At 37.1% G+C, this 26,840-nt stretch overlaps 2 long non-coding RNA genes across 2 annotated transcripts in view; one reads left to right on the top strand and one right to left on the bottom strand.

Moving 5' to 3' along the window:
* Positions 1–26,840, bottom strand: part of LOC108513190 (uncharacterized) — a 215,139-nt gene that overhangs the window by 84,683 nt on the left and 103,616 nt on the right. The window lies entirely within an intron of this gene.
* Positions 6,023–26,804, top strand: LOC108513191 (uncharacterized). Its single transcript, XR_001880809.1, has 3 exons — positions 6,023–6,238; positions 8,088–8,233; positions 26,580–26,804. It is a non-coding gene; the product is annotated as an uncharacterized LOC108513191 (long non-coding RNA).

Below are 26,840 nucleotides of genomic sequence, written 5' to 3' on the forward strand. Positions count from 1 at the left end.
AAAAAAAAAAAAAAAAAAAAAAAAGTGGGAATGGGAGTATTTCCATTACTTGTGAAATGCTTAAGTTTTGAGAATTTGGCATATGTGCCTCATGAAAAATTTTTCCACTCCCAGGGGAAGGCCCTGGTTGGTTTATGAGTGGGCATGTGACCTAAAAAGTTTCAATTAGGCTGAATCTCAGAACTCTCATTTCAAATGCTGGGATAGAAGCTTCCTTCTCCTCCTCCAGAACTTGTGGTGTGCACATGGGAGTCCAAGGACTAGAATACTCATTTTCAAAGCCTGACATTGGACCCAGGAGACAGGGAAAAACCATCCTCAGGAAGTCACAGTGAGTTCCTTGATTTAGTTATACAACCAGTATGTTCCCTTATTTTTAAGCCATTTACCATAAGATAATCTGATCCTTACAATGAATAGTATTACAAATGACATAATCCTTACGACCTTCTGTAAACTTCTTAGCCTGATCCAAGCTTTGTGATCTGATTCCTTCCTGCTACTCTTGCTTTGTGACTGGTCATCTTCCCACACTCACCTTTTTCTCCAGATGTGAGGTACCATGATGATGTGAACACATTGTGCTGTTTGAGATCTTCACTTATCGACCTTTGTATGTGTTTGTCCCTCTTCTAGGAATGTCTTTGTTCCCTTTCTTGGTCTATCTAATTCTATTTATCCTTCAAAACCTTTGTTCTACGTGATGCCCCGAAAAAGATTTTCTGTACCATCTCCCACCTGACATAACTGTCCCTCCTATGTGTGTCCATGGCTTATCTTTCCCATAGTATTAATCCCATTGTTTCATAACTGCTTCTTCTCTACCAGACTAGAAACTCTTCAAAACAATTCATGTATTATTTGGCTTTGCCTTTTTTTTTTTTTTTTTTTTTTAATCACCAGTACCTAAACTAACAGTTGGTATTCAAATATTGACAGAATTAATAAACGTGTCAGGTAAAATCACCACCTACAAAAAAAGAATAATAATAACTAATGCTGGCATGAGACAATGTTGTTATTTTTGTTTGGTTTCGTTTTGTTTGTTTTAGGTTCTTATGTAGAAGCCAGCAAACCTAATGGATTTTAATTACTAGGAATGTATTTCCACAGTTTGGTAGAGTTTATTAACCTAACCCATTAGTAGATTGGTGACCAGATAGAAAACGTAATTACGAATGAGTTGCCTTCTCTGATAACCTGTCATTAGTCACCAGAGAGAAATAAGCCAGAAAGATTGAATGGATCAGTGAAAATCCACCATGGCAACTTGAAAATTCTCAAAGCACATGATTTACACAATACAGTCATGCTTATTTTGACTGAGGATATAAATGAAAAGACGGGGCGTTTAAAGGATTATTGTGGAAATTTTATATTACTTGAGAAAAATTTTATTTCAACCTTTTTCACAAAGAGATTGCTTTGCTAAATGGGGATTTATTGTTAGATATACAGGAAGCAAAGCAGTTTAAGACATCGTGTCTTTCTCCAAACTGTTGCCCTAGATCCCAGTTTTTCCATGACTGGGACATTTAGCATGCTTCATGGATAATGTCAGCAGTAGCTCAGCATCATTTCAGAAATAGTTGGATGTGTTCTCTGAGATGACCCAGTGATATCTTTTTCATAAAAGATACACAATAGAGGAAAATTCTTAGTGACCTCTTTTTTTTTTTTCTTCTTTTTTAAACAGTGAAGCTTGCCAAGATTGGTTCTCCTTATTCTAAAGTTGGTTTTGGCATATTTGTCATCAGACATCTAAGTGTCATTCAGAAACCTTCCTCACAGGAAACAGATGGCCCATTCACATCAGAATAATTTAAGAAGGGTTTGTTTACAAAGGGACTAATGACTGAGATGTGAATACAGTTTAAGAAACAACTCAGATCATGCAGAGACCCAGCACTACCATCAATAGAGCTCTCACTCTCCTCTCCCATCCCATGGCCAGAGGGGTGAGAGGAGGAACTCGCTAGGAAAAAGGTGAGAACAGAAGGCCACCTGGAGAGGAGCAGGAATTTCCCATTGAGGGCACAGCCAGTCCTAGGAATAAGTCCCTGATGTCACTCTCTTCCCTACTTCCTGCCTCCTACTAGGCTCCTCCTTGACTGAAGTCAGAAAGGAGGCTTTTTGTTGTATTACAAGACAGTCAGCGCTTTCTGCTCAATAATGTTTCTCCCTGGATAGAAAGCCTACGCCTGCAACTACAGAAGAAACAAAGTCTCATCAACTATCATATCACTATAGGATAATATCAATTCAATCATATTACCTCCTGAAGCCTAAAAAGTTAACTCTTCTAATTCTTCCTTTTTTTTTTTAGAGTCAGGGTCTTGCTCAACTCCTGCTTATCACCCAGGCGGGAGTACAGTGGCACGATCATGGCTCACGGCAACCCTGATCCCCGGGGCTCAAAAGATCACACTGCCTCAGTCTCCTGAGAAGCTGGGACTACAGATGCATGCCACTATGTCCAGCTAAGTGTTTATTATTATTTTCTGTAGATATGTGATCTTGCTATGTTGCTCAGATTGCTCTTGGACACTTGGCCTTAAGCTACTGTCCCACCTTGGCCAAAGTGCTGAGATTACAGGCCTTGCCTATTATACAAGGGAAAGGGAATAAAAAAAAAAATGAAGTATCATAAAATATAACCTCTAAATTCTCCCTCTGTAGGTGGCCACTAGCATAAATCGATGATCATAACTGCCTGCTTCCACCATCCAATTCCAAGCTCTCTTAGCATCTGGAAGTACTTCTGCTGGATGAGAGGTTTTTGTCTACTGGGATGACTAGAATATTCATTCCTCCTTTTGTGAATAGTCTTTGTACTCTCAGTGCAATCTATACTGGGCTCCAACTTTTATCATAGGCCTACTGGTGAAGTGGGTCTGAAACAATAGTCAATATTTGCTTGTGAGACAAGGAAAGTTTATGGGAATTTGAGAGTCATGGTTCTTAGCTTCATCTATATCTACCAAAATGTCCTCACCCATTGAGGCAGAGTTTCATTGCTTCCTGACAATTACCTTTTACTTAGCATAAGAGACCTAGCAGGTCAAGTTTATAATTAGTGCTAAAACTTTGCAACATTTACAATCATACCCTGAGCTTGGTTGTCAGCTGCATCTGTCCTGTGACTATAGGAGAGAAAGGCCTACCCCAAGTTATTCAGGAAACCCTCTGGCTCTCTGTATACACTCTTAATTACACATTTATAGTTACAACTCTCTTTTTCCCTATGTATATTTTGTAGAACTGTAATAAGAAATTAAGCGACTCAATAATCTTAATTGTTAGAACAGCTAAGTCCCACAACCACTTGATCTCTGCTAGCACATTATCCCATGTGCAACCACCAGAGATAACTTGAATATTTATGATGCTCTCATATGCCATATACCCTATCTGACTCCTCCCACCCCCAGAAAAAAAAAAAAAATTATCTCTATACTCCTCAAAGATATGATGTACGAATCCTAGGATCTCCTTTCAAGAGATCTGTTGTCTGGGGCCACTTCTAGTACCAATGAATGTATCAGCCAAAGTCCCAGCAGAATAGAAATAATTAGATGAGTATTTATTTAAAAAGTAACAGATTATGAATGTTTGAGTGGAGAGGAAGTGAATCACCACGTGGCCAGCAGCAGTAAACTGTTACCACTGTTAATCCAAAAGTGTTGAGGAAAGGGAGAAGTGAATAGAACCTCAAATGAAACAGTACAGAGCCAGAGGACATGGGAGGTCTGTGGATGTGACCAATGCAGGTCCATTTTTGAGGCCAAGGACAGATAGAGGAGGGAGAGTGGCTCGAGCAGTCACACAGAGGTAAATGACACAATGGTATTTGTTTCCTTCCTCTCTGCGAAACCGCTTTCCTATCACCCAGGCTGGAGTGCAGTGGTGACATCTTGGCCCACCGCAACCTTCACTACCCAGGTTCAAGGAATTCTCATGCCTCAGCCTCCCTCCCAAATAGCTAGGACTACAGGTGTGCACCACCATGCCTGGCTAATTTTTGTATTTTTAGTAGAGGCAGGGTTTTGCCATATTGATCAGGCTGGTCTCGAACTGCTGACCTCAGGAGATCCGACAGCCCCAGCCTACCAAAGTGCTGGGATTACAGGTGTAAACCAACACACCCGGCCCTCTCCTTCTTCCAAATGATACAATACTATCTTTTCTTGAACTATCTGGTTTGATTCATAGACTCTAGTTTTTAATTTATGTGTACACTCTTGTGACAGTAGTAAAATGTACCCTTATTTTTGTGTTCTTAACATGCACTCTGCTATTACATATCCATTCTCATACTTTTATGTATGTACAAATATACACAGTCACTTTTCCCCCAAATATGAATATAACCAGTGACCATGTCTTTTTTTGTCATTAGACTATGTCATAGGCATGTGCAAATATTAATGACTTCTTGAGTTTAAAAGGTGAGAATTGATAACTGTACTTGGAATTAAGTATAATTCTAAGAATGGTATCTTTCCATTTCCTCTCCCTTCCAACATAAGAATTCTTTCTTCGATTGAAAACATTCCGTTTTCAATTTATTTCATCATCTGGGGGGAGTGCTGGCTTTGAAAATGCAATTTAAAGTATGGCTTTCAAAAAGTGGCAAGAGACATCTTTAGTCTTGTAAGGAGTTCATGAGGTTTTTTAAAATATCTCATGTCAGTAATGATTCCTGATTTTCTTAACAGGGCTTAGAGTTGTTTTATAAAATCTCTTTTAATTACCTCAAACTTTTATTTGAAACAGAGAAACAGAGAGTGGGTTTATCTGAATGATTCTCCAAAGAAATATCATAACAGAGCATAACCAATTTAGTTGAAAATTGAGGAACGCATGTTGACCATCCTGTTGTCCAGTTTCAGAAAATTTAAGGTCTGAGCATTTTTATTGTAAGAACAATAAACTACAAGGTAACTACCCTAAAAGATCATTTTGAAACATCCATTTTTATCTACAAAATGTTACTGATTATGGCATGGGGAATAAATTCATAGTAACACTGTTCTAAATCCACTCTCATTTATAACAACTTAAAACTCAGATGGCAATATTATCATGGTTTCCAGACTCAAATTACCATAGGCATTTCCACCATTGTTTATTTGTTTTCCAACTATCTCACATTGATCCATAGTCAGTCCATGATTATTTGGGACATAAAATATCTATATCATTTCACAATGTGAAAAATAATACATTCTTGAAATGGAGACAATTCAACTAAAGTTGTATTTAACGTCTATGAGAAAGAAAGAAATAGAAACTGAGATGGTTGATTCTCTACTGTAGTGATTTAGGCTCCTAACAATTCAATTTTATACTTTAAGGGGATACCATGTTGATCATTTTGCTAGGAGACTCTACTCAGTCCTGTTTATTGGCTCAGCACTTATAGTAGACTTGTCCTTTGTGTACTAATTAGGTTATGTGCAGCACGATTTTAAAAATGCTGGTTCCAAATCTACACGTGTATATGGAGTGACAAGTTTCTGCCACTCTCTAGAGGCCAAGATAAAAATCAAGGAATATGTAAAAACTTAAGTTTAGTCCTCTTTTCAGTTTTGAGAAACAGAGAGCAGATGGGCAAAATGAATCTATTTTCCCTACTTAAAAGAAAAGAAAAATCTTATCGCTAGCATGTCATAACCTAAATAATCTATGTGAAATCCACCAATGCCTTTAAAACCAAATATTTCTGGCCCAGAAAGGACCAAAGACATCATTAACATGAGCTTCTGCACATAAAAAAAAAAAAAGATTTTCAAGCTCTCCATGTAAAAGCGTGGCTTAAGATAATTCTAAATAGTAAGAACGTATCTGATGTTAAAATAACATTAGACGTGGGTTGGAATTTACTAACGTTAAAGGCTATTTTAGTGATGAATCTGGACAGGAAATGGTCATGTAAAATGTAATCATATGCTTCTAATTGTGATGTAATAGCACACTCAATGCTGAAAGGCAGCATGACCAACAAAACAAGACTGAGCAATAAAGGAATAGAAAAAGAATTAATACCAGACAGGACAGTTTAAAATCTCTTTGAAGACTTTTCAGTGAAAACATCTTTTAACCTTTTTTTGTACTCTTAACCTGGAGAACACTGGTAGAAATTCAGTGAAGCAAGAATGTGGCAGAAATGTTTCCAGAAGAGTTGGGAAAGAGCAGGATATGAGGCAATGGCTTTGCCTGCCATGCTGGCCCAAAGGTAGGTCCAGAAAAGAGGCCTTACATTCCAAAGATCCTCCGTTGACTCCGAGTCTCACACTTTTTCCACTGTACCATGTGTGTCCAGTAAATGTTGCCTAAGAAAATATTGGGTAAAAGGCCAATTTGGATTAAAAATGGGTTTGTCTGAAGCTAGAGTTCACAATTTTTACCACGTCACTCTCCTATTCAGAAACCCTTCAGTGGCCTTCGTTTCAAATGTGATGTGTTAACAAAGTGCATCATTATCTTGGCCTCCCATTGAGCCTCTCTCAGCCTTGCCAGTTTCATCTCTCATCACTTCCCTACAGGAAGGTTCTGACTCATTCAAATCAGTCCATTGCTCAGCCGTTGTGCTCTTCCACCACTGTATATATTTGATCTGGCTGTTCCTCCCATCTGGAACACCTCCTCTGTCCTCCGTTTATTTCCATCCTATCCAATATTTACTGCAAGGGTCAGAAACCCACCTCTTTTGTAGGTGTTTCCTAAGAGCTCAGTTGGTCCCCGGTTCTCCTTTCTTCCCCTGGACACCTAGAGTACACACTCTCAAGATCACTTATTTGGCTTTCATCAGATTCTACTTAAGAGTTGCAAACTCCCTTTCCTGGAAAGCTGCTACCATGTTGCAAAACCCCAGATCATACCACGATGCCTGCATCAGGAGCCCATACAATGTCATGTGCACTTTTGCACATAGAGCTTTCGCACATCCCACAGCTTAAATAAACAAGCTTTCATGCCCTCAATCTATAGAGTACACAGAGGGTTTTTACATTTGATATCTTGTTTCACAATATCCTTTGAGAAAAGCCTGACAGATATTATAATCTCCATTTTACAGACAAGAACGCAGAACCAGGAAATCATGAGTGATCTGCCCAAGGTCACATACCAACTAAGGGGCAATATGAAGGCATACAGGCTTCATTTTTTTTTTTCTTTTTTTTTTTTTTTTTTTCTTTTTTTTTTTTTTTTGAGATGGAGTCTTGCTCTGCCGCCCAGGCTGGAGGGCAGTGGCCGGCTCTCAGCTCACTGCAAGCTCCGCCTCCCGGGTTCACGCCATTCTCCTGTCTCAGCCTCCCGAATAGCTGGGACTACAGGCGCCCGCCTCGCCGCCCGGCTAGTTTTTTGTATTTTTTAGTAGAGACGGGGTTTCACCGTATTAGCCAGGATGGTCTCGATCTCCTGACCTCATGATCTGCCCGTCTCGGCCTCCCAAAGTGCTGGGATTACAGGCTTGAGCCACCGCGCCCGGCCTTCTTTTCTGATTCTCTAACGCTCATTTGGCTTACTCGTTTTTTCTGTGTCTAATCACTTTAGTTTTGCAGTTTTAAACATCATGATTTGGAGTTTTCTCGATAAAGTATTAAAAACACAGAGAAAAAAATGACTTGATACTATAAGATCAGAGAGATACAAAGCTAATCAACAGAATAAAGGTGTATGATCAGTATTTTAAATGACTTGGGCAACACATGCAAAAGAGAAAAGAACGTGAGAGCTCTTAATGTTGAATCAAATCAAAGACTTAAGTCTGGTATAAAGAAAAATAAGATGAAAGTCTACAAACAATGTTTTAAAATTATGTATGTCTAGAGCTTTTTTCTAGAATTTTAAGTCATACACTGAAAGATGAAAAGAAATACTATACTATACAAAATCCATTACAAAGAAAGAAAAAATATGCTTAAGGTAAGGATTCCATTAACTAATCTGTTCTAGTGTTGAATTGCTAGCATTTCTTAAATGCAAACTCTGAGTCAGGCCCAGTTCTGAGTACTTTACATGGATTATGCACTCTCTCTGTCATAATGGTGCTCAAAAGTGTTATTATCCCGACTTTTCAGACGAAGAAAGGCAAAGAACAGGTGTTGATACAGGTGTGATTTTCAACATGTGTCACCTAACTCCTGAGCTCAAGCTAAACTGTATATAACCACCCTTGTCATCGGGAAAATCTGAATCCAATTATTCCAATTCTTTTTAAGTCAAAGTAAGTATATTTATGCTTTATGCTGTTTCCTAATAATTATCCATATGTTTTTTACCAAAACTACTAAAACCCCTTGAGGTCTTGCTAGAATTGCATACAATGCCAATGACTTAATACTTCCCCAGAGGACTTGAATATCACGTTTGGGACAAAACAGTCTCCAGGACAAGCTCCTTTGTGCTTTGCAGTGTACACACATCTGTTTGCTTCTGCACATGGAAGAAATGAACACATGTGACTCTGTTAGGGTTGCCAAATATCTCTGACTATGAAAGGCGACATTTGCTTTAGAAAGATATTTAGGTCTCAGTGGTCTTTAGCCTTGTTGAATATAACCATAAATGCACACATTAACATTTTTCAAGGAATGCAACTCAGTATTTTTTCTCTTAAAAAAGTGGTTGTTATTGTTGGGGATGATCCATTCTCAAACATTTTTGTGTTTGACACATTCCTTACGCTATTGGCAACACAAAGTAAGAGCTAACAGATGGTTATTGAACCTAGACAGACATGGATGTGAATCTCAATCCTTCCATTACTAACTTTGTGGTAAGGGGCTTTCACTGGACTTATCTGAACTTTGGTTTCCTTATCCATAAAATATAAAACTAATTAATAGGATTTGGGTGAGGACAAAACAAAGTAATAAGTGGAAAATCTAGGGATTATGGCTAACAAATGCTCCATAAGTATTAGCTTGACAACAGAACTGCAGAGAACACAGAACACATACATAGAAAATGGATTTTGCTAGACAGATAAATATAAATATATCAATATAGTTGACTGTGAATATAAGATTATGAATGTTTCCTTTTTCATTCTAATTTTCTATATCTTCCAGAATTTTCGTTAATAAGTAAAATAGAATTTTGGCTAAGGAAAGACATCATCTTCCTGGCAGTAGCAAGAAATCTCAGCATACAGAGGTTGATATTGTTATCCACCTCAGGTCATTTGCAAGAAATCAGACACAGTCTCGAGGTTTTATATTAAATTTATTACAGCAACCATTTTTTTATTTGATTAGTTCTGTGAACACATTTCCAATGATCGAGCAGTTCGCAATCCCAGAAAACTCATTTTTAAGTGTAAAGATGTGGATTCTTCAGGAAAAAAAAAAAGAGTAGCCAAGAGTATTTACATGGGACTCTCACTTAGCACAGAGTATGAATTTAAGAGGTTAAGCTGGCACACTGAGAACACTGAACTTGGAAAAGCTGCCTCTAGCATAGTCTAAGGAAACTCTGAGGCTGTAATTTTCAATAGGCAGTCCACATCCTTTGGTAAACAGTGGTTTAGGATGAAGAAGACTATTTCACCTGACAATACCCATTTCAGGACTTGTCAATCTAGCTAGCAGAGCTTGCTTTCCTTGAAACTGGTAACCTCCTTTTAGGAGAATATGACTCTGGCAGGAAATCCACCTGCAACACCTGTGAATACCGGCTATTCCTAGAATGAATTTCACTGTAATATAATGAAAATGACCTTTACATAGATGGATCTTTTTTGAATGGAGGTACCTAGTGTGAGGGAATGAACTGGAGAAAAACGAACATGAGTATAGTTTCTAGCCAGGGAATGCTTCAGGAAAAAAATATGAAATGGATACTCTGAACCATGTTTAGGCATGTCCTTGTGTAATTAACCCAGAGCAATTTATTGATCTTAAAAATTTCTTCAATAATGGAATCACTGGTTCTGGTATAACCCAGGTTTATGTAGGTTAAGTCAGTCCTTCCCAGCAAACCTCAGAGAGCTGACAATTGAAGTTACAGGTGTGTAAAACTGAGGCACAAAGAGATGCGGATTAACAACTTTGCCAAACTCGTAGTGAATCCACAAAAGGTGCATGCAACATTGCTCTAAATTGAGTGGTACACATGAGTCATCTGCTTTTTCTATGGTTTTCCCTTTGTCCCTTCAATTCCACATCTGTCACTTAAAAACTTTCCAACACAGCAGAGAGCAGAAAACTATGCTTTGGGGTTTATGCTTTCAAAGGCAATTTCGGTTAGCAAACGATGCAAGTCAAGGCAGGTCTCCTTCTCCTGTCTCTCATACTTCCCTCTGTACTCAGTGACTTGTGGTTACTAGTGGATTCTTGCCAGGCATAGCTCCTGTGGTGGTCATCTCCCAGTAGAGCCCTTTAAAATCTTCAGTTTGACCCTGGGTCTCTTTGAGACTGGAATGCTCAGTGTGATTATCACTATGGGTCAGTTTATAACATTTATTATATTCTCAATTCATTGGACATCACAATGTTGTACACACTGTGGATACAACAGTGAATACTACAGATGGGGTTTCTGTGACAAGAACATACGATGGGGTAAGGAGAGGCACTTCCCCTGGAGCTCCTCCAAACAGCCACTGTGTTCAGAGCTCCCCATACTGGCACTGGGAATTTGACCTATGTAATAACACAGGGCCTGATGTTCTCTTCAGTGCCTTTCATGGCTGGAAGTAGATTACAGTGTGCTGGACTCCACTTTCCCTTTGGGTGAGCTCTCTTGACTGTTATTGATGCCAGGATGCTTAAGTCTTGGAGTGTTTTATTGTAGAGTCATTCATTCTCTCTTAGGCAGGTACAAATTCAGTTCACCAGAGGAGATGGTAATTCTTTATCTGCCTCATGTATACATGACACATATAGGAAAGAAATGCTGATGTATCTTTGGCTTTCCTTTAGTTTCTCAATGTGGTCATGTAAAAGGAACTTAAGTGATCCTAGAATGCATTAAAAAAGAACTTCCAAAAATGATGAGCACTTAGCCTGTGTTTCAACTTTCTCCAAAAGTGCTGCCCATTGCAACCAAAAACTTAAAAATTGGAAAAAAAGGTGATTTACTAATTTTCTTCTCTGTTGTCTGAGATTTCACATTTTGAGTAGAGAGAAGCAAACAAAATATAGAGGGGATGTTATCTATCTCTCTTTAATTGTATTTCAATCCATTTTCTATGGATTCTATGACTTAAACATGGATAACTTGGGTCAAAGTAATGTCAATTGTCTCCATATAAACTAAATTAGCATATTATAATTGTGTTATGTTTCTTGTCTTCTAAACATTTTATAATTCATAGAAGTAATTTACATATCTAGAAGCAAGCCCATAAATCCAAATATATATTAAAATAATTATCACAGAGTATCAGTATAGTTTCCTTCATCTTATACTATAAATCATTGCTTATTATCACTCGTTGAATTTGTTTGCAATATATAACTCTTGTTTTACATACAAAGCTTATTTAGGAGGAACTAGATAGACAGGTGGATAGAACTACTGGTGCATACATAAGGCTGCATTCTGCAGAACGTTTTTATGCATTGCTTTCTAAAGTAATTCTAAGAAAGACATCCAGACTAAGTATGGAACCCTACATTAGGCTGACATCAAAAAGCAATAAAATAAAACTTTCCAAAGCTTCTAGCTTTGGAACGCTAAATGTGGTCAACTTGAAATGATTTCCTGTTTCCAAAAAGGTCTTTTGTTGTTTTTTTCCCCCCCAACAAGAAAATCGTCTCTCTGGAAATATCAGATGTCCTCATGGTTATTTGATATTACTGCCCAGGAGAATCTGAGGGGAAAAAGAACAGAAAGAAAGTGAAAAAGGACCAACAGAATACAGGAAACCCTTCTTGGAATTTCAAAGGCAGTAAAATGTGGAATAACTTAGCTGTGCTCAGACATTTTATATAGAAAGCCTGAAGAACTGAGAAAAGAAACATTTGTATAAAGAAACATATAGACATTATATATGTAGCTTACTACATAAATTAAACTAAAAGAAGAGAAAACCATTGAAATCTTTTAAAAGAGACATTAACAAAATATTTAGTACAAATAAATGGATGAATAATTTGAATGACAGGGAACTATAGAATAGTCATTCAAATGTTCCTAAAATGGTACAGCTATTACTGTTGCTGCTTTTCTGTATTTGTTTACACCTAAGGTAGTTATTTGTTAATATGTATCATCTTTTATACACAAAATTAACATATGATTTTAGAGAATGAAATCTTTTATGACATTGCCAATTTGTGTGGTCTCTTATCAAGCCATTCTTCACTGCTGTTACAAGGAATAGATGAGGAAACTTCCAAGTTTCTACATAACCCTGACAACCTAATCTCCCAAAATGGAACAGAGAAAATTGTGGTGCTTTGTTTTTGAACAACAACAATTGTTATAATTAGCACACCAGAAAGCAATCTTGCTGAAAATAAAAAATATATTAGACTTCTTGTTCTTTTCAAACTAAAAGTTAATTATAAAAATAGTGGCTTGTGATTTGGGAAAATTAAATATAGATAAATTTTGAAATGATACATTAATACTTTTGGATATCTTATATTCCATGCAAGACTAAAACATGAGTTGAGATGCTAAGAAAATTAGTTATACCAAAACCAACATATATGTTAATAAAAGCACTTTTAAAGCTTTAAAAAGCACCTATGTGGCACATAGTAGTTGCTCATTATGGGTTTTGGGGTTTTAATAGACTGAGTTTCAACTCCATCTAAAGACTATTCAATGCTTTGCTAACAGCTTACACATAATTCATATATTTACTTGCAATTTTCTGAACATATTTGCTTTCTTTAAGAGGAATTTTTTTTGGGAAAGAAATGGGAAAAAGAATAGTGAGGGTTTTCTTGCTGTACTATACATTAAAATATATTATACAATCTTACTTTTATTTTTATTTTTTCTGAGACAGAGTGTTGCTCAGTCACCCAGGTTGGAGTGCAGTGGCGCCATCTCGGCTCACTGCAAGCTCAACCTCCTGGGTTCACCATTCTCCCACCTCAGCCTCCCAAGTAGCTGGGGCTACAGGGGCCCACCACCACGCCTGGCTAAGTTTTTTTTTTTTTTTTTTTTTTTTTTTTTTGTATTTTTTGTAGAGACAGGGTTTCACCATGTTAGCCAGGATGCTCTCGATCTCCTGATCTCATGATCTGCCCACCTTGGCCTCCCAAAGTGCTAGGATTACAGGTTTGAGCCACCGCACTTGGCCAATCTTAATAATTTTTAAAGTTTATTACTGGTATTAGGATAGAAGCAAATTAATGTAATACACCAGAAGATCCAGAAACATACAAGTATATAAAAGACTCTAATATATGACAGAGATGCCATTTTAAATGACTGAGAAAGAAAAGATTATTTAGTAAATGAGCTGGCTAATGGCTTGAAGAAAAAAGTTAGATCCCTACCTCATGCACATGGCAGAGTAAATTGCAAATGTACTAAAAATTAATAATAGAAAATTGAAACACTGAAATACTAGAAGAAATATAATGACAATATAATCTTGAGGTGGCAGATAGTACTTTACATTATAATTTAAGTAATATATTTATGAAAATTAGTCATATTTTCTAAAACTGACACAAATGTAGTGAGAAGGGTGGCACTGTTTTACATTTTTGCAAGTCTCCTTAATGTCTGGCTTAATAGAAAACATCTGGAATCTCATATTTGCCTTGGCAATCATATGTGGTGATATCATATGTCTGTAGCTGGACAACTCCACTGTAAACTTGTGAAAGAATACAAGTGAAAAAGACAGATATATCATAGTATTATTATGTAAATCGTTTTGACCTTTTAGGACTCTGGAATGGATCTCTGGGTCACATGTGGACTGTGAATCACACTTTGAGACTATGAAATATAATATAAACCTTTAAATTGATTGCATTTCTAAAGGATCAATTTCATTTGCATAGTTATGGAAAAGATTCATCTGAATTACCTGTAGTTTCCCATAAGTGATCAGTTTCCTACCCCCATTGAGTAGCAAAATATCTTCGTATACTCTTAAATTGGATTATCCCCCAAAAGGTCTAAAATCACCCCATACTCCACTGAAAGGATACTCTATTGTCTCTTCTGTCCATTTCTCAGTGTATCCCCCAACCTCCACCACCTTCAATTATCAGCCTCCACCACATTAAACATGTTGATATGCAAAGGTCGTAAGGAGATGGGCAAATTTCTAGGTGGTAATACAACAAGAAAGAAGGAAATTGGAACTGTTTTCAGTGTAGTTAATGTAGTTACTTCTTTATATTTCCACACTTAGACGTCCTCGCAAAATTTCCTCCTTCACAACTTCCCTCTTTAATTTGAAAAATCACATTTTCCTAAAGAAGTCCTTTTTCATGTTTCTTATTTCAATCCTTTAGCCCCTTTTCGGAAATCTAATCACTTTCCTCAGGAGGTAGAAGTTTCCCTTTTTGGTCTATTCCATGCCTACCAACTCAAATGACACCTCTGAGTTTGTTCAAATGTTTATAAGAATCTCATTTGTTCAGGAAGATGGGATGCATTCTAATTACATGATTATAAGTAGGTATGAGTTTCAGTTCAGGTTCAGTAAATCCTCCAAAGGAAAACTTGCTTTTTTTCACACTAGATCATCTGATAATCTTCATCAAAGTGGTCACTAGGATTATAAAACGAAATCTCACATTAAAAACAAATGTGTGTGTGTGTATATATATGTTTGTGTGTGTGTGTGTGTCTCACAACAGATATATATATATATATCCCACTACAGACACATATATATATCCCACAACAGATATATATATATCTCACAACATATATATATCACAACAGATATCTATCTCACAACAGATAATATATATCTCTCACAACAGATATATATATGTCTCACAGCAGATATATATATATATCTCACGACAGATATATATGTATATCTCACAACAGATATATATATCTCTCTCACAATAGATATAAATGTATATCTCACAACAGATATACATATTTATCTCACAACAGATATATATATATCACAACAGATATATATATACACACACACACACATATATATGCACATGTGGAATGAAAGGCTATGGTTATTTAGCTTTATTTTGTCCTGTCCTTTTTAGGACAATAGACTCCACCATTATTCTTCTAAGAAGCTTTTTTTTCTTTTATGCCCCACTGAGTGTGGTGTCATTATAAAAGACATCATACTAAGTACAAATTGCTTAGTCCTAGTTTCCCTTCCTGCAAAGTAGTATTTTCAATCAAATTGCTTATGATTTCTCCTTCCTAAGGATGTGTTTGAGAGCAGAGGTAGAGATGGAGAGAGCTCCAGTTTATATATAACACATGTTCAAAAATGTATACCCACAATGTGGACATGGGTAAGAATGAGCAACCCAGACATTTGAAAATTTATGAACATTTCGCTGCTTCATTTTATGGTTTATATCGAGGTATGGAGAACAAGTCAGTATTTGTATGACTAATAGTCCTAAAACACTTATTCTAAATATGGCTTTGGGACTATAGAAGTGAGTTATTTCATGTTCTCAGGATAAAACTAGAGTCACAAAGGGCTCAAGTGTGATTCTAGAGATAGAAAGTGAACTATGACCACAAGGTGCTGGCTTTAGTGAGATGTACATAAATACCTAATCTTCCCCCTACTCCTTTCTCTCCTCCTCTATCTCTCCTTCTCTCCACAACATGGACAGGAGTAAGATTAAGTAGCTCAGACATTTAAAAATTATCCTTCTTTTCCTCCTCCTCTTTTCCCTTCTCCTCTTCTTTCTCCTCCTCCTCCTTTTTAATGAATGAAAATAGAAATGGCAGCAATGTGAAACTTTTGATCTAAATAGGATTGCAAACTCTGACCCATGGATTAAACCTGGCCCTGGCCCTTTGCCTCTTTCTGTACATCCATGAACTAAGAATGGTTTTAACTTTTTTTTTTTTTTTTTTTTTTTTTTTTTTTTTGAGACAGAGTCTTCTCTGTTGCCAAGGCTGGAGTGCAATGGTATAATCTTGGCTCACTGCAACCTCCACTTCCCAGGTTCAAGTGATTCTCCTGCCTCAGCCTCCTGAGCAACTGGGAATACAGACACCCACAACCATACCTGGCTAAGTGGAGACAGGCTTTCACCATATTGGCCAGGCCAGTCTAAAACTCCTGATCTTGTGATCTGCCCACCTCAGCCTCCCAAAGTGCTGGGATTACAGGCATGAGCCAATGCACCCAGATGGTTTTTTTTCCCAACATTTTTAAGTGGTTGAAATTTGAGTTAATCTTTTTGAGTTAAAAGATAATATCTGGTGACACTTGAAAATGATATGAAATTCAAATTTCATTATCTATACATAAAATAATATTGGAACACAGCCACACTCATTTGTTCATATACTATATACCATTGCTTTTGTGCTATACTGGCAAAGTTAAGTAACGACAACAGAAACCATATATGACACTCTCATGACTTCACACTCCTGCTCAATGTGCTACTGATCACAGTGATGCAACTGTAACTCAACAGTATTTCAAATGTAACTCAGCAGTATTTCAATGTGTCATGCATATTGTTCCACCACAACGTAATTTTTATAAATTATCAATGGGTATTTATTATGTCAAAAGAAGAAGAGAAAATGGGGCTCTGAAAGTTTCACCTCTGAGGCACAATGGAATGTAGGTTATTTTATTATTGAATTCAATTGCGAAAGGTTATATTTATTATGCAGTGACACTACAGCTGTGATAAAATGCAACATACATCAGCGTCACCAAAAACTATGCATGCACTACAGTATTCTTCCAACTCACAGAAAAGGTAATAATAAAAAAATTTAACATGGACTATTTTGTCACAGCAGAATTTCTTCACAAAAATAAAAAAATGAAAATCAGACTGTGACCAAAGTACATGTCCACATTGCTCATTTGTTAAGCAAGGAAATTTATTTACAAATGGTGAATTAATTAAATCACATTTGATTGCAGCTATAGTTAATATCTGCCTAGAGAAAACTCTACAGAAGATTATTAGCCTTTTAATGAGAATAACAGTTCAAAGAGTTGAGGACATTGGGAGCAATGTCAATAGTCAATTAATAAACAAAGGAAATTGTGTTTAGTGGTTATTTTTGGCTCTCGGTAAGTTAACAGCGGTTACCAATACTGCTGAGTTATTTTTCACTTGAAGAATTAATGCCAAGTTTGAGATGACTGAAGAATTAGTGTATATGAACAGTTCATGTGGAATAATTACAGGAGAGAGTATTTTCCAAAAAAAAATGAGAAAGCAACAATTCAGTAAAATCTGAAGTGGTATCTGCTAAGATGTGTTATAATTAATGATGGAAAAAAAAAGTATAGAGCAGAAAATGGCTTATTTGGACAATTTTACTAAGCTTTTGACATTGTCTTGAACATGAATAATTGCCCCAAATCAGTATTATTTAATATTAAACAGCTTTGGAAATTTGCTATTACTGCAGACTTGATTACTTAATTCAATCTAAAATTACAAGAGAATTTAGAGTTTATATGTGAATGATACTGCAATGAAGTCATTTTGCAACAAATATTTTCAATGACAATTTTGAACCACGTGTTGGCAAAAGTTAAAGCAACAGTCAAGATTTTCATCCTTATATGAATATTTAGTGGATATGTTCTTTGAACTCAAACTACAGTTTCAGCAGAACTCTTTAGACCTTGATGCAAATGAAAAGGAAATTTCATATTTCAAAATATATTTCACTAAGACATTGAGAAGCTTTCACCTAACCTTCAATTAGAACTTACTCATCCAAAATGTAGTGACGTGCTAAAAGCCAAGTAGCAAAATAATCTAATAGGAGTGTGTTAATGTATTTCAAGTTTTAATTATGATTATAATCATATGCTGGTGGATTGATAACAGTATTTGGCAGTGCCATCTGTGCTAAAAGATGTTTTGGAATATGAAATACATAAAATTTCACTACGGATAGCATTAACAGATGATATTTGTAACTGATTTTGATAAGAAAAAACACTATGAATTTCAGTTAAGCAAACATGCAACTCCCAAAAGAGAGAACTCCATTCTTCTCATTATTAGACTTGTATTAAAATTATTTCAGCTCATTTGGGTACAAAGTAAAAAAGTAAAAAAAAAAAAAAATACATATTGTTTTGTAGTACTCAAAATAACTTAAATGCTGTAGTACTCAATTATAATTGTTATTATATTTGAATTTCATCAATTAAAAGTATGTGGAAATTTGTTTTCTCTCTGATTATGTAACAACATCTATGTAATTCCATGATTTGCCTCTATGCCCACAAAGCTTAAAAATTCATTATCTGCGACTTTTTTTTTTTTTTCTTTTTTTTTTTTTTTTTGAGATGGAGTCTCGCTGTGTCACCCACACTGGAGTGCAGTGGCTCAATCTCTGCTCACTGCAAGTGCCGCCTCCCGGGTTCACACCATTCTCCTGCCTCAGCCTCCCGAGTAGCTGGGACTACAGGCGCCTGGCACCACTCCCAGCTAATTTTTTGTATTTTTAGTAGAGACAGAGTTTCACCGTGTTAACCCGGATTGTCTCCATCTCCTGACCTCGTGATCCGCCTGCCTCGGTCTTCCAAAGTGTTGGGATTACAGGCGTGAGCCACTGCACCCAGCCCCATTATCTGGACTTTTACAGAAAAAGTTTGCTGACCTTTGATCTAAATGAAACAAATCTGAATTCTGGTTTCACTTGTGGAATGTCAAGGAAACTGACCGCAGAAAGAAAGTGCTGGAGGCCAGAGATCAGTGAAATTGGGTTGGTGGTTATCCTGAGACTTACAGCGAAAGACACTGGCTGCAAGGGTCTGTCTGAGATGTTCTTCTCTCAAAAGAGGGCATCAGGTTCTGAATGAAATTAGCCATCCTAGACATCCGACAGTGGAGCCAGGATAACCAGGCTGTCATGCTCCAGTACACTGAGCACTATCAATCATTTTTCCTTCCAATGACTTTGTTTGTTTCCATAGTTACATGTTTGTAGGGAAACTGTATGTTTGCCCTAAACAGGTGTTTGAGTTTATCTTTTTGACATAGAGGACACAGAAATTTTGGATAATTTCATTGTTAGGAGGTGGCACTGGCCAATGTAGGTATCATTAAAATGGATTGTAGATGCCTAATAAATTGCATGTGAATTTACTTTTTCTGAAACTAAGGTAAACTCTTTATGTCTTCTTATTAGCTTTCAATGTTTTCAGAAAGAAAGAAAGAAGATTTAGAGAAAATTAGAACAGGGTCTATTAAAATGGTTTTTCACTTGATATTCCAACATCTTAGAAGAAAGACCTAGGCTTTTGTGCAGACCAGTGTAAAAAGATATGCCTTGTCTGTACATAACTAAGCCAGGAAAATGAACACTTTCCACTCAGTATTTATTTGTAAATTCATGATCAAAAAGGTAATAGTTACCATTCCTACCTTCTTCAAAGATACAGGGGATGAAAAAAGACTTACAATAACCTCTTCAGAATAGATTTTTATGTGAAGGAAGTGCAGAATCACCAGTGTTTTCTTTTTGCCAGCATACCTCTGGGAGCTACACTGGGATTCAGTCTCCTCTAATCACCAATTGTTAGCTGACAAGGTGGACTTTGAACTAGTGAGTTCAAACATGTGGTTCTCTCATGTATGAAAAAAGAGAAAGACCATGTCAAAGCTAGTCTTTATCACTTGCCTGGCAATCAATCACATATCTTCCATGGAAAGCAGTTTTACATACAAAGTATTTGCTTTAAATACTTTATAGAAATAAAAGATGTGTACTGAGGATAACTTAAAAAGTAGCTCACATTTTTGAAAAGTGTAATTTCTTCATTACTTTTTTTCATTATTGATAAGGTTTGGCTCTGTGTCCCCAACCAAATCTCACTTTGAATCGTAATCATCTGCACATGTCATGGGAGGGACTCAGTGGGAGGAAACTGAATCATGGGGTGAGTTTTGCCATGCTGTTCTCGTGATAGTGAGTAAGTCTTATGATATCTGATGGTTTTATAAAGGGTAGTTCCCCTGCACATGTCTTCTTGCTTGCTGCCATGTAAGATGTCACTTTGCTCCTCCTTGTCTTCTGCCATGATTGTGAGGCCTCCTCAGCCATGTGGAACTGTGAGTCCACTAAATCTCTTTCCTTTATAATTTACCCAGCCTAGGTATGTCTTTATTAGCAGCATGAGAATGGACTAATACAGTAAATTGGTACCAATGGAGTAGAGTGCTGCTATAAAAATACCCAAAAATGTGGAAGCGACTTTGGAACTGGGTAACAAGCAGAGGTTGGAACAGTTTGGAGGGCTCAGAAGAAGACAAGGAAATGTGGGAAACTTTGGGACATCCTAGAGACAGGTTGAATGGTTTTGACCAAAATGTTGCTCGTGATATGGACAATGAAGTCTAGGCTGAGGTAGTCTGAGATGGAGATGAGGAACTTGTTGATAACTGCAGCAAAGGTGACTCTTGTTATGCTTTAGCAAAGAGACTGGTGGCATTTTGCCCATGCCCTGGAGATTTGTGGAACTTTGAGCTTGAGAAAGATCGTTTAGAGTATCTGGTGGAAGAAGTGGCAAAGTGTTCAAAAGGAAGCAGAGCATAAAAGTCTGAAAAATGTGCAGCCTGACCATGCAACAGAAAAGAAAAACTCATTTTCTGGGGAGAAATCCAAGCCTGCTGAAGAAATGTGCATAAGTAATGAGAAGCCCAATGTTAATCACCAAGACAATGGGGAAACTGTCTCCAGGGCATGTCAGAGACCTTCAAGGAAGCCCCTCCCATCTCAGGCCCAGAGACCTAAATGGAAAAAGTAGTTTCATGGGTCAGACCCAGAGGCCCCTGCTGTGTGCAGCCTAGGAACTTGGTGCCTATGTCCTGGCTGCTTCAGCCACAGCTAAAAGGGGCCAAGATATAGCTCAGTCTGTGGCTTCAAAGGGTGTAAGCTCCAAGTCTTGGCAGCTTCCAAGTGGTGTTGAGGCTGTGGGTGCACAAAGGCAAGAATTGAAGTTTGGGAACCTCTACTTAGATTTCAGAGGATGTATAGAAATGCCTTGATGTCCAGGCAGAGGTGTGCTGCAGGGGCAGAGCCCTCATGGCAACCTCTACTAGGGTGGTTCGGAAGGGAAACGTAGGATGCTAGCCCCTACACAGAGTACCCATTGGAGCGCTGCCTAGTGGAGCTGTGAGAAAAGGGCCACCATTCTCTAGATCCCAGAATGGTAGACCTACTGACAGCTTGCACCGTGCACCTGGAAAAGCCACAGACACTAAATGCCAGCCCATGAAAGCAGTCAGGAGGAGGGCTGTACCCTGCAAAGCCACAGGGTTGGAGCTGCCCAAGACCATGGAAACCCACCACTTGCAACAGTGTGACCTGGATGTGAGACATGGAGTCTAAGGAGATCATTTTGGAGCTTTCAGATTTGACTGTCCTGCTAGATTTTGGACTTGTGTGGGGCCTGTACACCCTCTGCTTTGGCCAATTTCTCCCATTTGGAATGGGTGTATTTACCCAACGCCTATACCCCCATTGTATCTAGGAAGTAACCAACTTGCTTTTGATTTCACAGGCTCATAGGCAGAAGGGACTTACCTTGTCTCAGATGAGACTTTGGTCTTGCACATTTGGGTTAATGTTGCAATGAGTTAAAACTTTAGGGCCTGTTGGAAGGCATGATTGGTTTTGAAATGTGAGGACATGAGACTGGGGAGGGGTGAGGGGCAGAAAGATATGGTTTGACTGTGTCCTCACCCGAATCTCACCTTGAATTGTAATAATCCCCATGTGTCATGGGAGGAACCAAGGGTGTGGTAATTGGATCATGGGGGTGGGTTTTTTCCCATGCTGTTCTCATGATAGTGAATAAATTTCATGAGATCTGATGCTTTTATAAAGGGGAGTTCCCCTGCACATACCTGCTTGCCTGCTGCCACATAAGCCATCCCTTTGTTCTTCCTTTGTCTTCCACCATGATTGTAAGGCCTCCCCAGCCACACTGGACCATGAGTCCATTAAATCTCTTTCCTTTATATATTACCTAGTCTTGGGTATGTCTTTATTTGCAGCATGAGAATGGACTAATACAATTCTCCATATTAAGCTTTTCCTTTCCGTTATAAGAGTAACATGACAAAATCACAGAATGGCTACAGAAAGAAAGTTTTTCTGAAAATAAGAAATGTACACCAAATTCCATTTTCTGATTAAATATTTTACTATGCTTTATAAATACCTAAAGATATTTAGCTTATCCAGTCACTATTCCTTTTAAGGAAAGCTTTTGGAATATGGAGTTTAATTGTCATTTAGACTAAATAGTAAAAATAAGGTTGTGCAATTTACATAAGTTTAACTTCTAATATGAAATTATCTCTCTGAAGTTTTAAGTCAAATTGAGAATGGAAGCAACCTCCCCAAGAAGCATAAAAGACAGGCTGTAAAAGAAGTGCATGGAGAGGAGAGAGAATAGTAGGCTATAGACAGAGGTATTCCTTTACTAGGGTGTATCATGGAGTCAGGAAGGAGAGGGGTGCAAAATTCAGGGTTGTAATCTGACTCCCTGGTAGCAGATACTTGTTTGGCAAAGTCTGGATTTTATCAAAACTAGAATTGGTAAAGACTTCTCCATTTATTTCCACGTATATCCAATCAGTTACTAATTATTGATGATTCTACTTAAAAAATTTCTATTGGAGATACTGAATAAATATATAAATGTATTAATTAATACATGGATGAATGAATGAACAGCTGGAAGAATGAATAAATAAGGGGCAACAGTGAAAGGTCCTTTGACTTAATATTTCTCAGGTGATAGTGAGATGCTCCATCCTGATTTCTGGGCAATCTGACCAATCACAACAGAGCACCAGGCAGTGGAGGGGCACAGCAACTGAGATGCAGTGCTAAGGAAACAAAGATGGATTGAGTCAGACTTGTTATTTTAAATATGTCAGGTATCCAGGAAAATTAGAACAGAAGGGAATGTTAAAAATCCCACACTAGTTAATAGGGCTTAATCCAGGCACACAAAACGTCATGTCTTCTTGGTAACATGACTTCATTTTAAGTGTCACTCAGTGGTGGGCTGAGCTTCCTGGTCTACTTCCTAGCCTACTATGATCTCCTGGGTCAGACTGTATGTGGCCACTAGGGGATAGGGTGGCAGGCAGGAGCACGGAGAAGGGAACACATGGCAGAAACCAACCAAAGTAATCTAACTTCAGCCACTCTTCAAACTTTTACAGTATTTTGGTTTATGTTCACCACTATGCCTTTTGTAATTCTTGTATTTTATAATTTTTTAAGCTACTATGGGACTTACGTTGATATAGAAAAGTCTTTTTTCTTCTTTTCCTTTGTTTTTTGACACACAACTAATTTGTTGCTTATTTGATCACACCAAAACTGCCAAGTGTCTGCATGTGGAGACGTGTCAAGAGTTAGGTTATATGCAACAATTGGGCAGTGTCATTCATTGTAAATTCACGGGAACATGATAGACATTTTCTTAGAATTTAACTGTCAGGTTCATCAGATGGGTGAATTGAATTCAGCTTCATATATTTACGAAGTTACGATATGTTGATTTATTGGGCTTTTTTTCCCATGAATGGGCTAGACCAGGTTTATTTGAGAGGCAATGCATATGAAGGAGGCAGTAGTAAAGTAAGTGTGAGTTATTTCACACTGCGTTCCTCCCATGACACGTGGGGATTATTACAATTCAAGGTGAGATTCAGGTGAGGACACAGTCAAACTATATCTTTCTGCTCCTCGCCCCTCCCAAATCTCATGTCCTCTCATTTCAAAACCAATCATGCCTTCCAACAGGCCCTAAAGTTTTAACTCATTGCAACATTAATTTAATGTGAGTTATTTCAACTCTGTGTCTATTATATACTGCTAACTTGAAGAGAAAAGAAAGCTATCTTACCAAGCACCCTTTTTTAAAAATAAAAATTATCTTTGAGTAGCAATTTTACTAAATTAAAAGTGATTTTCCATATTTTATCATCTTCAGTTAATACAAAATAATGGAATATTTTATAATCCTAATAATTTGCACATTAAAACTTTAAGTTTATTACTACTATAAGTATTCCAATGACAACTACTCTTTATTCAATTCCAGGTTTTTTGTCCCTGTAATAGATAATAGGTCAATTATTTGTGTTAACTAATCCATTCACTGATTCCCTCATTAAAGTAATCAAAAGTTTCAGTTTAATTGAAGAAATTTAGTGCTTTATATTTAGTATCATGTGGTAATTATCTTTGCCTTTCAGGCCATCAATTTTTTTCTTCCAGAATTGACTAGAATAAAAAATATTTTAAATGTTGTTTTAACTCTTCTTTTTAGCCACTTTCATGAAATGCAAGGTTAACAAAATTTTTAAAGAAGCTCTTTGACCAACTTCTGATGGAAGCAAAGATGCCAAAATGCCATCTTTTAAAAACAGCCCTTGCAATACCTTCTACTTAGGTATATATACCTGAAAATAAGAAGAAACAGAGAATCTTCTGAAACGTTTACAGTACTTTCATCACATGATTTGAAACTCAGTGTAGCCCAAAATGTGCAGATGACTTATCAAATTTAAACCCTTTTTAAAGTTTTATTTTTTGTTTTAGCCTTTATAGTATTATATTAAGAAATCGTTCAACATCTAGGCAGGCGTAAATATCTTCATATTTTCTATCAGCGGAAATGAGAAAAAGTAAACACATTTCGTATGAAACATATTTTTCTACAAGATGAGAATGCAGAAATGTTTTCTCTAACAGTATCTATTTTAAGCCGGGCGTGGTGGCTCATGCCTATAATCCCAACATTTTGGGAAGCTCAGGCGGGCGGATCACCTGAGGTTGGGAGTTCGAGACCAGCCTGACCAACATGGAAAAACCCCGTCTCTACTAAAAGAACAAAAAATTAGCCAGGCGTGGTGGCGGGTGTCTGTAATCCCAGCTACTAGGGAGGTGGAGGCAAGAGAATCGCTTGAACCTGGGAGGCAGAGGTTGCGGTGAGCCGAGATCGCGTCATTGCACTCCAGCCTGGGCAACAAGGGCAAAACTCCATTTTAAAAAAAAAAAAAAAAAAAAAAAAACAGTATCTGTTTTATAGAAAGAATATCAAGAGAAGTAAAGCAAGTTTTTTTTGCAAGGGAGGAGATGTGGGGAGATATCTAGATGACAGGCATGATAATGTTCCTTCTGGTTTATTTCACAATTCTATCCTTTGCTAAAGCAATGTTTACCTTGATTTGGGGTTTCTCATCTTGTCTTCCTCTTCCTGACTTGGCTTTAGCTTTTGAACTAAAAATAAAGATAAATGAAGGCAGAGAAGAATTTTTACTAGCAAGTGTTGCACAAGAAATAACTATAGTCTCATAAAGTTTTATCTTTATTGACTTCTTGCAATTTGAAATGTAGTTAAATCATAAGGCAAGGCTTCATACCATGTCCCTGAAGCTAAATACAGTACTTTTCTACTTACCTTCTTTAATAAAACTTATTTCTTTTAAACTTTAGTACAGTAAGATTTTAAAATCTTGAACTATCAGTGTGGGCTAGGATTCACTTTACAAGTTTTGCAGAGGGACAGAGACTGCACACAGGAAACTTGATACAACTACTAATGTCACCAGATTAGATAATGTGTAACACAATGTCCAACTTTTGAACAAACACCATTTCAACAAATACCAGATTTGAAGATAACCCCACTGAAATCTGAAATAAAATATTTCAAATCAGATAGAAGATTGTACAGACAGTCTTGAGCTTAAAAAAATCTGTAACATTTTAGTTTCAAATGCACTTTGTAAGTTAAGATTCAAACATACACTTTGGGCACTTATGATCAAAATTTGGAATAATAGTATGGTAGGTTTCAATTCTTCCAAGTCAACTTGGGCATTACAAATACCAATTGAACTATCTATCACAAATATGTTCTGTTTCCTTGAAATACATTAGGTTTTTAAAAAATGACACTACTCACAGTGGGAGAAAAAAATTTATAATCAATTTATGTGGGTAATATTAATACAATAATATTAGAAATATTTTGCTATGCCGAGCTAATGTTTAGTAACTTTCTGAAAAGTCTGTGAAGTGTCTACTTGACACAAATTTAGGTAAATATAAAAATTTTGAAATAAAAAAAGTCTCCTATACTTTTTATACTTTCTCCTTTGTATACTAGGGACAAGTTGAAAGGTCTAGAAAACTTGTTAAGTCTTTTAAAATTTGCAATTTCTTGGCTAAAACGCAACATGTTACTTGAGGTCATTCTTTCCGACTGAGTCACTGACTCGGGGCTCAGAGCATGGTGCTTAAATGTCAATGGAGACAAGCTCTCTGACTGTGATCCTCATTGCCATGATACAGTCTCATGTTCTGGATACTCCCATTCTTATAAAAAGCAACTCTTGCTTATTTATTATGTAGGGCAGAAAACATAATTTCTTTTCTTTGCTTTTTAGGTTCTTTGTTGAGATAGTTTCCTGAAAACAAACATCGGATTAACAAAAGAGACAAGCGGAAGTTTATTAATGTATGTTGTACCCATCATGCAGGAGAGGCCTCAGTTCAAAAGTATTCTGCTCTCAAGGCAGTGGCTTAGGGGACTTGCTTAAATAGTATTTCAACCAAGAACCATCAATCTGATATAGTAGAAAGACAAAGGAGAGAGCAGTTTCAGTCTTTCAAAAGGTAGGAAAACGTAGGAAGACAGTAAAATGTGT

The sequence above is a fragment of the Rhinopithecus bieti genome, unplaced genomic scaffold (genome assembly GCF_001698545.2).
Source record: "Rhinopithecus bieti isolate Rb0 unplaced genomic scaffold, ASM169854v2 scaffold_30957, whole genome shotgun sequence".
NCBI lineage: Eukaryota > Metazoa > Chordata > Mammalia > Primates > Cercopithecidae > Rhinopithecus > Rhinopithecus bieti.